The sequence below is a fragment of the Sciurus carolinensis genome, chromosome 8, assembly GCF_902686445.1.
Source record: "Sciurus carolinensis chromosome 8, mSciCar1.2, whole genome shotgun sequence".
NCBI lineage: Eukaryota > Metazoa > Chordata > Mammalia > Rodentia > Sciuridae > Sciurus > Sciurus carolinensis.
In genome coordinates, this window is record NC_062220.1 from 118522204 (window position 1) to 118539390 (window position 17187).

At 40.4% G+C, this 17187-nt stretch overlaps 3 protein-coding genes across 11 annotated transcripts in view; all 3 read left to right on the forward strand.

Moving 5' to 3' along the window:
- Positions 1-17187, forward strand: part of LOC124991706 (immunoglobulin lambda-1 light chain-like) — a 1192366-nt gene that overhangs the window by 234904 nt on the left and 940275 nt on the right. The window lies entirely within an intron of this gene.
- LOC124991707 (immunoglobulin lambda-1 light chain-like) overlaps positions 1-17187 on the forward strand; it is a 1154667-nt gene that overhangs the window by 192746 nt on the left and 944734 nt on the right. The window lies entirely within an intron of this gene.
- Positions 1-17187, forward strand: part of LOC124991709 (immunoglobulin lambda-1 light chain-like) — a 981515-nt gene that overhangs the window by 15079 nt on the left and 949249 nt on the right. The gene's annotated exons all lie outside the window — the stretch shown is intronic.

Consider the following 17187-nt stretch of genomic DNA (forward strand, 5'->3'; position numbering starts at 1 on the left):
TTGTTCTCTAAACTAGATCATACTTATGCCACAAAGCAACTCATAGTAAATACAAAAAGTGGAGATAATACCCTGTATTCTATCAGGATGGAATGAAATTAGATATCCATGATAACATTAAAAATAGAAGCAACTCTAATACATGGAGACTAAATAGTACAATATTGAATGACAAATGGATAGTAGAAGAAATCAAGGATAAAACAAAAAAAATACTTAAAGATAAATGAGAATACTAATACAACATGCCAAAATCTCTGGGACAATATAAAGGCTGTACTAAGAGGAAAGTACATTGCATTGAGTTCATTTATTAACAGAATAAAAAACAACAAATAAATGACCTAACATTACATGTGAACTTGAAAATTGAGTATATTGAAGAAAAAATGCAATATCCATTTCTACATAAAAATGAGTTTATGAAGAGAGAGCCTACAGATTGAGAGAAAATCTTTACCACATATACCTCAGATTAAGCATTAATCCCTAGGATATATAAAGAACTCAAAGCACTTAACACCAAAAAAACAAGTAATAAATAACAAACAACAAAAAAACAATCAATAAATGGGCTAAGGAACTGAAAAGACACTTAGCAGAAGAAGGTATACAATGGATCAACAAATATATAAAAAATGTTCAACATTTCTAGCAATTAGAGAAATACAAATCAAAACTAAGATTTTTACTCACTCCAATCAGAATGAAATTATCAAGAATACAAGCAACAATAAACACTGGTGAGGATGTGGGGTAAAAGGTACACTCATGCATTGCCAGTGGGAATGCAAATTGGTACAACTATTATGGAAAGTAGTATGGAGATTCCTCAGATAACTTGGAATGGAACTACCATTTGACCCAGCTATTCCACTCTTCCATTTATATCCAAATTCTCTTCACACAAGTAAAAGTTGTAAATAATTTATGAATGACAGTACACATTAAAAAGTGATGCATTAACAGGATACCAGCATGCTTTTTTTTTTTTTGCTGAAGAAATTACTGTCTTCTATTTTTATGATGCATTAGGTATCATGTGTAATTCTATAGTCTTAAAATTTTTGTACTACTTGTAATTTGGTGAAAATGTATTGTCTACTGGGATTTTCTTTTTTCTCTTAGGTGAATAAATCACATCAAAGAAAATGGGACCACAGTTTTGAGTGACTGAGAGTTTGTGAAACTTAATGTTTTAAGAATGTTGCCTCTGCTGTTGGTCATGTGAAGATGACAGATGGTGAACTTGTGTATAACATCCACTTGGATGTCAACTTCCTGGTGTCACTGCTGAAGAAGAATTGGCAGAATGTCTGGGCTTTATATATCAAAATCTCCATGGGCAAGCCCCAGCGCCTGTATTGAGGCACATCCTAACAAATCCTAGTGCTACCATTAAATAAAAAGAAAAAAAAATAGAATGTTGCGTATAATGTTGAAGATGTCTATTAAAGAAGAAAAGAAAAATAGTTGCCTCAGACTGTTTTTATGAGTTGTAATCATTTTTAAGATATAAAGTAATATAAAGTACTTATCACTATTTTATTCTGAAGTTGTTTAAAATTCACCTTGATTTTGACTGCTACTGATTCTTTAAGCAGATTAATTTATGTTTTGAAGTAAAATATAATTCACACTTTTTCTTAAAGACCTCAATGCAGGTTTCTATAATAACTGTATTTTGTGAGTACTATTAACGATTTGATTTGTTTAGATATTAAACAAACTATGAATTTCAGAGATCCCAGTGGGAGGGTTTCAGCAATTGGAAGGGAGCAGGGAAGTAATTTTTCTTTTTCATACAACCAGAGAAATGAAATGTTGTGTTCCATTCATCTAAGATTAACTTAAATGCATCCTGCTTTTATAACTAATTAGAACAACAACAACAAAAAAGAGATATTAGCAGGAAGCAGAGAGAGAACTCTGTTCAACATAGACAGTATGTGTACCCAAAAGGCATGCCCCTAGGGACCAACCTCCCACAACCACATCTGTCTACAGTTACCACTCAGTGAATCCCTATCAGGAGATAAACTCACTGATGGTTAAGGCTCTCATAACTCAATCATTTCACCTCTAAACTGTTATGCATTTTCTCACACATGAGCTTTTGGGGGACACCATATATTTAAACCATAATATGCCATGGATCAACTGTGGGCCACATGGTCAAACTTAATGGGAGAAAATGGGGGAAAGTCTGTGGATTTAAATAAAAAGAGAGGATGATGCACTGGTAGAAGATGGTGGAGACTGCAGAGAAAAATAATCTCAGTCTGTTTAATGCACAACACTCACGGCAAGATGAGAAAGTCCTGGGAATAGAGACTGTGTCTTGTTCCTGCTGCTTTCCCAGGATGGAATGAGGACCAGGCTGGAGCTGCAAAGAATAAATCTTTGTTAGGTGGGTGTTCTCCTGTTTGATTCTATAGTGTAGCAGCAAATACCACCCCGCAGTCACCTTGCACCCATCACTGCCACCAGTAGAAGCCAGTTTCTGAGTCCTGTGCCTCCCTTTGCCAAGTGTCTGTAGCATCATCATGACCACTCAGAACCCCAGAGACAGGTGCCTGGATTCCTCAGTCAATTCTGCTAATCCCTCTTCCAAATGAGTGTATTTATGTTTCCATGATTCATCTGAGACCCTTCTTGGTCTTGAGGCAGGCAGGGGCAAGATGAAGAAGAGAAATTCTTTTCCTGAGACCAGCACTCCATAGATCAGGGTCTCAGATCTGTTCAGAAGCTTCTGAGTTCACACCTGGCTCAGGGATGCCCTTGATCCTCCAGCAGCCAGTGTGGAGCAATCATCAGGATCAGCAGAGACACAACTGGCAAAGCCCCCTGAGGATGTGTTAGGCAGGGTTTCTGAGTGATTCTAACATCAGGAGGGTTAGTGACTGAGATATGGAGGTAAAAGTGTCCTTTTCCTATAGCACCATTGTCCCTGACATACACAATTCTGCTGGCTCCATGTCTGTCAGATCTGACCTGGAGGTGTGCCTTTCTCTGGTGTATATCCAAGCTCTTTTTTTCTCCCAATCTACCCATTTGTCTTAAAACTCTGTAGCTCTTCATAAACAACCATACTCCCTGTTATCACCAGAGTACTACTTCCCTCCACTTTACTCTGAGTGCTGCCTGTCCAGCCAGAAACTGCTGCTTTTCATTCTGAGGAAGCTTCCACACCATCTGCTCTACCTGGTCTGTACCTGTTCCTGTCTTGGGAGCAGTTATCAATTTTTCTGAGAATTCAAAAATCTTGTATTAGCTTAATTAATCTTGTATTGGCTTAATGATGTTTGTTTGATAGTTTTTCTTTTCTAGTAGTGTTTATTGTATCAATGGGGCTCTTCCAGAGAGCAACATTAGCAGCCCTTTGTTTTATTTTTCCTTGTTTGTATGTGTGTGTTTTTCTGTTTTGTTCTTGAGACAGGGTCTGGTGAAGTTGATTAGCCTGGCCTTGAATTTGGGATTCCCATCGTTCAGCCTCCCTGGTAGCTGGGATTACAAATCTGCACCTTATGGATGACATAAGTTGTTTCTCACTCGATACATTTCCCCCAACAACTGAAGATTTACATGAGGAATTTCTGGAGTTTTCAGTCCCTGTTCAGACTGTTCTAGATGCACATTTCTATCACCACCTGATGTCATCCTGGCTCTTGGTGTACACTGGGTTACTGAGAGAGAACTTAGGAACTGCTACAAGAGTTCACAGTCAAATAAAAACCATAACATTTCATGCATCTTTAAACATTCCATGGCAAGATAGAAATTTTATTCTGGTTTTCAACTGAGGATGTGTATGATCTTGGATAGGCCCTTGTACCCAATTAAGTCTCTTGCTGTCACAGGGTGACCAGGGTCAGGAGAGTCACTGTACTGGGTTCTGTAAAGAACCTCTAAATTACAGATATGATTCCTTAACATCTAGACTCTGCAAGAAATAATTATGAACAGGACACATCTACAATGCCAGACTAAAAATAATCTCTTTCTTCTTGAGCCAAGATTAATCACAGGAAGATGCTGGACTTCATTTCAGAATAATCACAGAATTAGTACTGTGCCTTTAATGTCACCTGCTGAACAGAAGATGGATAACCTCAGGGGCAAGATCAGGCTGCATGTAAAATGCAGAGGTCCTAACCTCTTAGCTCTGCATAGCCAAGGCAGGAGAGGTGGAGATGTCAGCCAGGCTGAGGCCAGCTGGTAAAGGAGCATCCCTTAGGTTGAGTGTGGGGTTAGAGATCTACTCCACCCCTGTCTGTGTCCCCAGGGCTGAGCCCTGCTCTGGCCAAAGTAAAGCTCCTCCAGCAGCAGCCCAAAATGCAGTCTGGTTTACATAAAGCACAAGGATCCCAGCAAGAGGATAAGAGATCCCTGGGAGGAAGCCAGTCCAAGGTAGGTCTCAGGAAGCAGCCTTGGGGACAATGTAACCATGGCCTGGATGCCCCACCTCCTTGGCCTACTCCTTCACTGCACCAGTGCTTCTCCAGGGTTCTCACCCACCCACTCAGCCCAGGGCTCTTGAACCAAACTGGCCCTGAGTATCAATCAGTTCAACAGGGTTCTGCCTGTGGTTGGCAGGATCCTCAAGAACCTACTGCAGGATGGGGGCTGTGTGAGTCTGAGGTGCTGCAGCTGCCAGGAAACAGGGGTAGTTTTGTGCTGTGTCCAAAGCTTCAATCCTCCAGCTAAGCCCCCTGGTGCTGAGATGGATGGGAGTAGTGCTCTGTGGACAGAGAAAATCCATGAAGTTCATTCAATTCGAATAAAGAGATTTCCCTTTATGTTCCCTACATGTTCATGAATACAACTACTTTTTTCTTCTTTCAGACTTTGTGGCAACCTATGAATTGACTCAGGCATCCTCAATGTCACTTGCAACCATGGCAGATAGCTAGCATCATCTGTGGGGGCAACAGCATTGGCAGCTATCTTTTGCACTGGTACCAGCCAAAGTCAGACAAGGCCCCTGTAATGGTCATTTACAATGATAGCTGCAGGCTCTGAGGGATCCCTGACTGATTCTCTGGCTCCCTCAGGAAACATAACCACATTGACCATCAGTGGTGCCCAGGTTGTGGACAAGGTTGATTATTACTGTCAGGAGTGGGATGACACTTCCTTACAATGACACAGCAGATAGGGAAGTGAGACAAAAACCTGCCACCAACCTGGATTCCATGACCTCTCCCTGCCCTGGTCACAGTGAGAGGAAAGAGCCTGTCATGCAGATGGATGTTTCCAGTTCTGCCCCTTTCCTCACATTCCTGAGAGATGGGGCCATGTTCCTGAATCTCTCTAGGCTCAGCTGATTCTATTTTGACCCAAGAAGGACAGTAAATGATGTGAACTGTCAGCTTCTTACAACTGTCATAGCACCCCTGTCAATCAAGATCCTAAAAACTAAGAAAGAAAAACCCTCAGACAGGGTTATCCTGGTGTCTTAGAAGAGGGATGTCATTGGAAGATATCAGTAATGTCTGGGTTCTGCACTTGAGTGGATTCATGTATGTTTCAGTTGGAACTAACTAAAATTCAGTCACATCTGGGCCACAATAGTAAAGGGTCAAAGGACATTGTGAGGTGATTATTGAGTCTTAATTAGTAAACCTTTGATAACTGAGCAGTGTGCCCAGGTGAAAAGTATGAACTCAGAGTAGACAACTGTTTGTGTACAATTGCTTTACAGGAATGTCCTGAAGCAAAGAGTTATTTTTTGCTCCCTCATCCTTGTAGGCACAAGGGTTCTTGGTCCAATAATTAAGCTGATAGATATGGTGCATATCCACAACACACAATCACTGCAGAATGACAAAGAGGGAGGAACATGTGAGGTTTTGTTGAGGGGCACAATTTAAAAACAAACCGATTACCACTGAAAAGTCCAAATTTGAAAGTCTTTTTTAGCCAGCCAGTTGAGTGTCTCATACAATGCCCAAAATGACCTCCCCAAGCATGGGAGTGTAGGGGTTTATAAAGGCAAATGACAAGAACAATTGAGGCACATTTAGGTCAGAAAAGACCTTGTGAGACAGATATATTGATTACATGAGAGAATAGTTTCGATTAGACATTTCTGAGTCACTTTTGATATATATCAGGGCCATAGTGAGGGAAGTGGGAAGGTCATACTGTACTGTCAACATAGATACAGCTTCAGGAGACTGAAGGAAAAACATTACAAGCAAGCATACAATAGAGTCGGATCATAACAAAATGGCATTACTTTGGTTCTTTTCCATTTCAGTAGCCAGAGGGAAACACACAAAATGCAAACCTCTATAGCTGTAATGTTGAGACCTCCTGAGTCAGCGGACCCAACTTGCGGTATTCATCCTGCCTTGGACATAAGTGACCTTGTGAAGGTCATTCCAAGTGGATGCTTGTTTGGGATCAGGATTGAGTGAATCAGCCCTCCAGAGTTTGGTCTGGGTTAGAGCAAATCACAGGAGGATTGGAGTCTGGTCATTGCTGCATCAGTTCCTTCCCAGCAAAATCCCCAGGCTCCTTCCTTCTGTTGCAGGGCCCCTTCTCTACCACTACCCTCACTATCTCCCTCACCTTCATGGTCTCCCCTCCCACTGCCCCCTTCACTGAGGCCTCACCTCTGCACAGGCAGGCTCCTCCCAATGCTCCATGCCAGGCCGAGAGTCATGGCAAGAAGCTTTTCTTCCTTCCCAGCTGCAGACCAACCATGGGGGCACCAAGAAAACAGCCCTGGAGATTGTCAGTCCCTTCCATAGTCTCATAGGTGTCAGCAGCATGGCCTCAGCCTCTTGGAAATCATCTAATATGCCCCAGATCTGCCTTGCAAGACCTTATAGCAGGTCCCCAGAACAAATCAATTTCAGAGGAGAACCTCTGAGTTCATTTTGAATGTCTCCTTCTTTACACACCTCACTGCACCTGCCAGAATCTTCTATGTGGATAAAAGTCCTTTGTTACTCAATTGATATCACCTGATTTGTCCTCATTACTCATAGTAATTCAACAACTGACTGAAAACTAAAGATTCAGAAAATAATTTAGACAAGGAGAAATAAATATTCATTTATTTATTCATTGTAATGCTTATACAGAGTAAATTTCACAAGAAATAAACACCAAATTCATAATATGACAATATTTGAAGTTAAAAAATCTGGCTTACAATTAAGTTGCTCATTATTCCTCATGCAGTAAGTGGTTCCTCACACTACTGCCATGTCCACAATGTGGTTATGCCCTCTGCAGTTTGATTGTGCATCAGTTGTAGGTATTGGATGGCTACATTAGAACCATGTACAGGATCACCTACCTCAGTACAGGCCACTGACCCCAGAGTCCATCCTTTCTAGGTGTATTCCAGGAGACAAGGAGCCCTGTCCAGCTGTGGGCTCAGGACTCAGAGCTTTAGGAGTTTCCACAATTACCTAAATGCCTCTCATTCTCCAGTTTTCACAGGTAACCACTGAGGCTCTGTACCTGGGATTAGCCCCAACCCCATAACTCAAGACTAAACCTGACCCTGATCTCAACTCTGGGCTTTTTGTAGGAGACAAATTACTAAGAATAGGCCCTATAGTCTCCTCAACTTTCAGCCAACGAGATCTCATAAGACTCAGCTGCTCTAGTTAAAAGTGAAATTGAGACACCCATCACCCATCTGCTCAGTAAAGAGGATCAGGCCACAGTTAAGGGAGAACCAGCAAAGGTTCTACCTCTTCAAAACCCTGAAAATTTTTACAGAAATCAATAAGGACAAAGTGCTGTGTCTCTCCTGTCAATGCACCTGCAGCACCCTTATTTAACCACAAACTCACCTGTCAGTAGGCATCTGAATTTAGTCATGGCATGTGATTACATTTCACTCATGACAGTTTTTCTAATTCACATACATTTTCTGTGAGAGGTATCAGAATGTATCTTCCAAACCCCATTCTATGCAAAAAGTTCTGGTCAGGGCCATCATTAGCACTGAGTTTCAGGTTCACCAACAAGCTGCACTAACTCATGGTGAGAGACTGAGACAGAAGAGATGCCCAGACCTGAGTGTTCTGAAACTGCGTATGGACTCTGCATGTTACAACTAATTCTGAAAACTACCTTACAACGGATCCTTTTGTAGACACTGCTTTATGAAAAACATGTTTAAATTGGAGGGACTTTCATGGGACCTGGTCAACACAGCTGCAGAGTAGGGGTAAGTGCTCCAACAAAGGATGAGCTCAGCATGGTAGTGGTGTCTGATCCCACAGTTTAGGTCCTTGCTTCTCTCCTGCTTGGCCTGGATGATATCACATTGGCAGTGTCTCTGACAGGTCTTCACATTGTCAATCTCCAATGTTATCTATGTTCTTCTACTCGTACATACATGGTTACTGACACTGGTCACTGTGAGGGTGCAAACACTGTCCTCTTCATTCCTCCTCATCCCTGAGCTCATCCCTGGGCAGAGTGTCTTCATCTTGGTCCCCATCAACATTTGATGAATACCACTCTGTGCTAAGATCTCACTTGTCTAGCCTGTTGGGCTGAATCAGCCAGAATTGGTAAGGAAGTTAAGAAGATAGCATTGTGTTCAAGTTCTGCCCCCACATTTCTCATAAGTTCTATGCAGGATGTGCTAGACGCTGCTGGGGACGAACTGGATCTGAATGTTGACTTCATTGATGTAGTGTCCTCAGGCCCTCAGAGATTCCCTCAGAGCCTCCATCGTCGACTTACAGATGAGTGGTGAGATCAAACTAGCACACTCCACTGCAAAGAAACCCAGGGAAAGGAAGTTCATGTCTTCTTTATCTTTAAGCTCCAGGTCGTGGCCATCCAAAAATGATAATCACTACATGGATGTGCTGTCTATATTTAATTTTATTTAAATTTTAAAAGGAAACATTCAGAGACTCATCCCAGTTCTACCTTGCATGTGCCAAGTAGACCTATATGCATAATACAGAGAACATCCCATTCCCTTGTGGGCAGCTGCTCTGATTCTGGCAAAATGTCTGTTCCATGAATTTATATTCCTCAAACTGTTTACATCACACTTTGGATGTCAGCTTGATATGCTTCAAGGAGAGTGATAACATGCCAGTGGAAGTAAGAAGTTGAAATTTGACTCATTCAGCTCCACTCTCTCACTTGAAGGTTTGCAATTTTTTCAGCATCTTGTTGGAAGCCTCTGACCCCACAGAACTCAGACAGGGTCTGAGAAGCAGGAATGGAGACCAGGGTGATCCAGACTAATTAATTAGTATTACTATGTTTTTATTGTTATTAAGAAAACACTTCAGACTGAATAATTTATACAGGTGTGATTAGCTTACAGTTCTGGCAGACAAGAGAGAGCTTTGACTTTGTGCTACAGACCACCAGGAGCAGCACCAACTCAATGTTTGAGAGCATGGCACTGTCATCTGCTTGGATTCAGTGAAAGTCCTCTTAGCTGCATTGCATGATTGGTGGTGTCATCTTGGATGCAGGTGCAGGAGGGAGACATCACAGGGGGAGACAGGAAGCCAGCAAGGATCAGATGTCTCATTTGCTCTTTTTATATAAACAGGCTCTAACAAAGGTGTGAGAAAACTATATTCATGCCTCTGGGGTTGATGCTCTCAAATGACCTTGTCACCCTCACCCAGACTTCTCCTCTTACAGGTTTCACAACTCACATTATAGCCACATTGAGGACCAGCCTCAATTACTCTATCCTGTGGAGAACAAATAACATCCACCCTAGCAACCTTCATGAAGTTAATTGGTGTAGGAGGAAGCATGAGACACTCTTAATTGGTTTTTTGATCATGTTGTGTCTCTAAAGGTGAAATTTACAGCCAAGCATGTGACTCAAGCAGTGAAGATGAAGAGCCTGCAGGTAGGCAACAGTCCTTTTGGTGTGACCCCAAAGGAAATGTTTCCTGATAGGAATTGGGTTCACCTACTTATGTGGAAAATAAGAAATGGGTATGAAATAGAAATCAACTGAAAAAATGTCTTGCTTTCATAATTTAATAACATAGGAATAAGAGTTAGTAGATACACTGACTTGGAGTATCCTTTTTGTAAGAAGATAACTTTTTGCTTTGCCAGTTATATACAATCTTCCTATAAGACCCACTCTGTCCTGATATTGCCTCCAATAAGCATCAAATAGCTTGGCTCTCATTGTTGGACATTTCTTAGGAATTACTAATGAGAAAATTTATATCTGCGCTTTGGGTTTGACCCACAATGGAAGGAATGTAGGGGAATACACTTTCCTAGAGGCACTTTGTGAACCTGTAGTCAAAGTTCTCACCTGTGCTAAGCAGTGTGAAAGGAATCAAATTCCCCTCTGCATGTTCTGGCTTATAGGAGTACTTTCTCTTCTGTTTATTGTCTACTCTGGTTTAAAGACACTCCCAAATACGGGGGACTTAAAGAAAACTACCTCAGACAGGCCTCTGGGTTCTCTTGTAAAGGAGTGGGGAGAAGTTCATCCTTGAACATGTTTTTCACCTCCAGTTCTCATTTAATTCCCAAACCCTGGGACTAGGAGGAAAATCTAGATTTTGCTTGCATTCACGAGGACTATGTCCAGAAAGTCAGGGAGAGAGTTGGCTGCCTGTTGGAGGAACAGGAGGACACAGGCATCCCTACATGAGGACAGTGGGAGAATTTGAACTGGAAAGAGTGCTTGGATCCTAGACCTATTCCTAATTGCAGAGGAAAAGTGATGGAGGCCAGGAGACAGGAGGGCAGACAAGAGAAGAATGGAGAGCTTTGGCTTTGTGCTACAGAACACCAGGAGCAGCAGTAACTCGAGTTCTCACCTTCCCTTTATCTCTGCCTTTCTCTTTTTCAAGACCACATCATCATCAGCACTGCTCTTGTCCATGATGAAGACAATTTATTGGACCCTAAGGATGAGGATGAGGACAATGGAACCAGAAATGTGCAAGTAATTTATTTCCTATTCGTGTCTCTTTTTTATTCTTTCTTATTTATAAATGCTTTGTAGCTCTTCCATGTTCCCTCTTTCCCATTTTGTATGACTTTTCTAAGCGACATTATTCATACACATCTTTGAATTCTTGGACCTTCAATGTCTGTTAAATCTCTCTGAACCAACTTTCTTAGTCTTACCTTGAATTCTGACCTCGGGCTGCCCCACTAAATCATGCCGAGCAAACCTGCATGTTCATTCATTGAGTTTGAGTCAGGGGACAGAAAAACTGAGTTCTTCCCCGGTGCTTGGAAGCCAAACAAGTCTGGCTGTGCTGTAACCACGACTGCACACCTGGGTTCTCATGCCCTTTTTGGCTTGTTACCCTTCCTTTCATGTGTCAAGATTACAAAAACTCTAAGGTAAGGAATAAAAAGCAATTTCCCACCACATGAAACTGGAACAGAAACATCACCAAAGATAGCCATAACCCCACTTTTCCCAGGAAAACCATTTCTGGGTAAAGCCTGGGAGGCGAGGCATCCAGATGGCAAAGTCTTGTCCAGCTGCAGGGCAGCAGGTGGGAATGTTGAAGTCTCTTGTGTCTTATTTGGATAAAAAGTCTCTAATTTTGCAGAGCTAGATAAAATTTCAGGACCAATCATCTGTGTGTATTATCAGGTAAGTAATATACCCAGCAACTGCAGGAAAGATGCTCCTTCTGGAAAATCAATTGAAGAGAAGTAGTATCAGAAATGACCCATCATGGGTCTGGGGATATAGCTCAGTTGGTAGAGTGCTTGCCTTGCATGCACAAGGCCCTGGGTTCAATCCTCTGTACCAAAGCAAATAAAAAATGACACATCATGACAACAACCAGAGATAACCCCGGAAACATTTTGACATACACACACTCAAACTTTTCATACATGATGCATATTTATACACACAGTTTTAGAAGTCAATCAATACAGTTCTTCAAAATTATTAATGGAGCACAGATAGGTGTCTGTCACCATTTGCTCAACTACCATTCCGGTGTTGGACATTGTGAACAGAGCTTCACTAAATGTCCTTCAGACAAATCCTGGACAACATGCTAATGACTTAGGATGGATTTCAGAAAACAAACTCATTAAAGGGAATAAGAGACGCAGGCTGGGCTTGAACTTGAGATCCCCCTGCCTCCCCATCCCAAGCCACCGGGATTACAAGGGTGCACCACCACACCCAGCAACAGACACATTTTGAAGACTCCTTCATACATGCCATCAAGAGGAACTTGAGAATATAATTGCTACTTTCCTGCAGTATTAGAAAACACCCCCTTCCCCACACCCTCACTGGAATTTGTTGTTATTCTCTTTACTCATTTGAATAGCTTGTGACTTTTTATTTAGTTTTTAAGCAGAAAATTCTATATGCCTGCAGTGCATTGGTATTCCATGTCTTGGTGACAACAATTTAAGAACGTGCCCTTTTCCCACTAGGGGATTTCATGTTCTTCTTTTATAAGTTTTTATTATTAATCCTTTGTAATATTTAATTCTGCTACTCTTCTGTTTTTGTTTTTGCCTGTTGAATTTTTCTTAGGTTTTTTTTGTCACAAAGAAATGTTTTATTTCTATGTTTTCACATTTTAAAAAAAGTTTTCCTTAAGTATTCTGCCTTAGCTGTCATCCGTGGAAAGATTTCCCTGACCTCCTTATGATACCAAAATCATTGTGAGTAATAAAAAAGTTTCTTTATATTGTAAGGCCTCTAAATAAAATGGAGATACAAAATCTTTTTAAGCCAGAAAATTATTCTAATGACAATATAAAAGAGGAATAAAGAGACTTGTGATGAAATAATATGTCTTTCTGAATATCAAAACTTGAGCTCAGCTGTGGTAAGATTGTCATGAAATAGAGGTCTGAGGCTTAGATCAGAGGTAAAGCACTTGCCTAGTGTGAACAAGGAGTTGAGTTGCTGAGTTGGATCCCCAGCAAAAAAAAAAAAAAAAAAAAGAAAAGAAAAGAAAGAAAGAAAGAAAATTAAAATCCATTCTGTATAAACAAATACAGAAATTTAAGTATCTAAGATACCAATGGACACTAGTATTAAAAATTTGAGATATTTATGAACACTGGATGGAAAGCTAATGTTAAATAATAGTAGACCATGCTAATGTGAATGTGATAAGAGAAAGGAGAAATACTTTGAATTGAAGGAAGAAAAAAATGATGAGGCAAATTATAAATGGTCAAAGTGCAGGATATTGGGAAGTTTGATATTTATACACATGACTTGGGCCATATTTTTGGAATTATGTCCAAAAATTTCCCTAGGTTAGGTCACAGTATGGAGAAAAAAATGACCTATCACAAACCCCAAATCTTACCAAGTGCTAAGGCCTGAAAAAGATCACGGAGCCCCATATTTTTTAACAGGTGATGCAGAACAGACTTAGAAGAAGAACAAGGGTCCAAGAGGATGAGAGGAACTCCATCACAGGCCACTGACCAGTCACATGGGCGTTGAAAGGTGAATTGGAACCAGTAATCAAAATGCATATTACTTCAGTTTTTAACTTTCATGATAAACTTTCTCATCACGTTATTATAAAACTATTTTAGTAATTCGTGACCTGTATATTAGAAATAGTATAAAAGACTTTAAGACAACTTTTATCAAGAAAATTTTGTGAGATCCCTGCATTTCATGTCTTCAACCTATGATAATATCTGAGCCAAGTCTCAAATCTCTGGTTATGTATATGTTCCTGGTTGAACTGATTTTGTAACAACTGGACTACTACTTTGAAACTATTTCCACTATAAAAATGTTAGGTATAAAGCAACCTTTCTCTCCCATTACAGGAACCCAGCCTCCCAACCCACCTGTCAATCTACCGTTAAGCCTGCCTCTCCCGTTACAGGAATTTCCGACTTACATCCCCGTAAACTTCCAGCCTCCCACATTACATTCCAATATGTCATTGGTCCATCAGTCTGTCTGTAATAGTTCTCCTCCATGATTGGTTCCTCCCAGTCCGCGAAATTCCAATACAAGAAACCCTGCGCCATATTCTTTCCCTTTCCCCTTTCCCCGAGTGGCACGTTTTGTTCGCTTATAATAAAGTTCCTCGTGTGGGACCTGTATCTGCAGAGCGTTTTTTCTGGGAGTTATTGTCGAACCAAAACTGCCCCCTACATCTAACTAAAAAAAAAAACTCAACAAACAATAGCATTGAAATCATATAGTTTCTGTTCTCTAGCAGTAATCAAACTAGAAATCAATAGTTCTCTGGAAAAGTAGAAATCAGTAACAGAAAGACAACAGAAAAGATTTGAATGTGTAGAAATTAAACAATACACTGCCAAATAATCCCTGATCAAAGAAGAAACCTCCAAGTTAATTTTTTAAAATACATATATTGAATGGAAAAACAAATAACATACCGAAAATATGTGGGATGCTGCTGCAACAAGAACCTGGGGTAAATTCATAGCATTAAAATGCTAAAAATCAATAACCTAAATTTCTACCTTAAGAAGTTAGAAAAATAAGAACAAATTAAAGTCAACACAGCTAAAGTGTTACCTTTTGGCAAACTATTCAAATTGTTAAGGAAATATCTCTGCATTATTTCCAACAGTTACATATGAATCAATAATTATTTCAATAAAAATTCAGTTAAAAACAGTTAATTGCAGTTCTAAATATCAAAGTAGAAAAATGAAATTTTAAATGTAATATGGAAGTGTGTTAAATCTCCTTAGCAATTAAGGAAATGCAAATTAAAACAAAAAGGAGATACTATTTTACACTTATAAAAATAAGCAAAAATTCAATGCTAAGTGCTGGCAGGAAGCTGGGCAATAAAAACTCACATACACAATGGTTTGCTAATCTTTGTGTTACACAGGTCACACAGTTCTTATATATGTATTGCATATTTGATTTTAAAATTACATATAAAATGATTTAATTCTTGACAAATGCTTCCAGTATTTGATGTTAAGCACAATGCCAGGACTATAAGATTTAATTATTTGATATTCAATATCTACTGGTATTAACCTAAGGTTATTAGAACTAGGAATTATAATATTAAATTTGATTTGTGCAAGTAGAAATAGCAATAAAAATTATTAGATAATGCTTGTGCTAAAGAAGAAATTGAGAGGGAAATCACAAACCAGTATTTTGAGAAATAGATGGCATCACATACATTTATTAGGCAGCGAGAGCAAATGAAAGTCAAGTTAATTAAGCTTTCAACTCAAGAAGTGGTGACAGAACAAATGAACCGAAGAAAGGAAGAAATTAATAAAGACAAGCCAAGAAATTAGGAAACTTCTCCACCACCTCCCACCCCCACATAATGGGGAAGTATGTGCCTATACATGAGTACATATTTGTATGGTACATGTATAAATATGTACGTATGTACATATATGTATATACATATGTATATATACTCAAACATTTAAAACATAATGCATATGTCTAAAGCCTCTTATTTACAAAAATATCACATACACTTTAGATGTCAATAATTACAGTACTTCAAAATTGTCAAGAATGATCTAGATAGTACCCACCATCATTTACTCAAATGACCTTCTATTAGATATTACCGACTGTTTTTCTACAGGACCTCTAGCTAAATCCTTGCCAGAATCATTAATTGCTTTAATAGATTTTTAAAAGTAGACTCTTTAAGTCAAAGAATAAACATTTGGGTGAGCTTTGACTGATATCTCCTGGAAATCCAACTATTACCCAGCTATTTCAGTCTCTGCATCAGCTGGGGCCTGATGTTTGTGGTTGATAATTCATCACAGGCTGCAGCTCTCACTGTTACATAGCAATTTTTGTGTCAACCTGGGACCAGCCAAAAGCTGTGCTTTTCCCATCAAAGGCTAGGGGTGACATTTCTACACATTACCAAGATAAAATTATTTACATGGCAACTCTACTCAGAATAAAGCTCCATCCATTTTATTTGAAGCAAAATTCAGGCACATTTTATACAGAGCAGCTGAAGCCAGAATTGAGGACAGGCAGTTAGTGTAGAATAGGAAATCTGGTCAAATCCAGGAATGGAGTCCATTAGAGTCTGGGAAGTTGGAGACCACCCTGGGAGATTGGAATGTCAGTGTCTCCAGAGTCCTTTTGGTCACCAAGGTTACCTGCCTAAGTGCCCCTCCCCAAAAGCTGCAAGCAGGGAATTGCTATTTGATGCCCCCTGGGCCCCTACCTGCCTGAATCCTCCCTGTGGCCCTTCCCCCTGCCATCTACTGCTTACCTTTTTTAACTGTGTCACCGGCAACTCCTGGACCTAGTCAAAGAGACCCTAATGTAAAAGATGTAGGGTGTACTCACTTCCTAGGACTCTAGAACATCAACCATAGCCCCCTTTGCCCTTCCAGAGAAGTCTATATTATTACCTTTAAATAAAACCTTCATGTTATGCTTGCCTTGGCGTGCTTCTCTGATGTTCAAACTTCAACACCTGAGGAGGCAGAACTCTTCACCAGTAAACATCGGTATCACAGCCTTAAAATCATTACAGTGGGAATGATTTCCTAGGCACAGTTATTGTAAATGGCTTTTCAAGGTTTAGAAAGTCTAGCTTGGTTATGGGAGGGCAGTGTGCAAGACCCTGCACCCAGAACTGCATATTATGCCCTCAACTCTGCTGCCCATGAAAACCCTGTGAGACCCTGAAGTGCTGCACCTCTTCAGCTTTTGCTCCTGGGGATGAAGCTGACTTGTGATACTTCACCATTTTGTGGGAGTGGGAGGTTGTGGGGCAGTAGTTTGCTTAGGGGACCTGGGTCCTGAAGGCACATGTGTAGGCTGCATGTAAGGGTAGGGGGTTGTAGGCATAACATCAATTGAGAAACATCACTCTGGTTTCCTCTTTCGTTTGCTGGGCCACCACTCAAGGGATAGGAGAAGCCAATCAGAGGGAACTGAGATATTAGCAGGCCCGAATGACAAGGGCCAACGCACAGGATTTGGTTGGCTCATGCAAACACTTTAGACTTCCATTAAAGTCTTGAACTTGAGACTGACAAGTCTTTCCCCTCAAGCTGCCTAGGAGTCCCTGGACAGAGAGGCAGATCCTTGGATTGTTGTCGAAACCAGTAAGGAAAGCCTTGGCGTCTGAGGGTGGTTTTCCAGGGAGTAGGAACAAGTCTTAGGAAAGGCCGGTTTTGAAAAGTGGCACTAACACACTAACCACAGTGCACAGCAGAGAAAGTTCTCCAAAACAT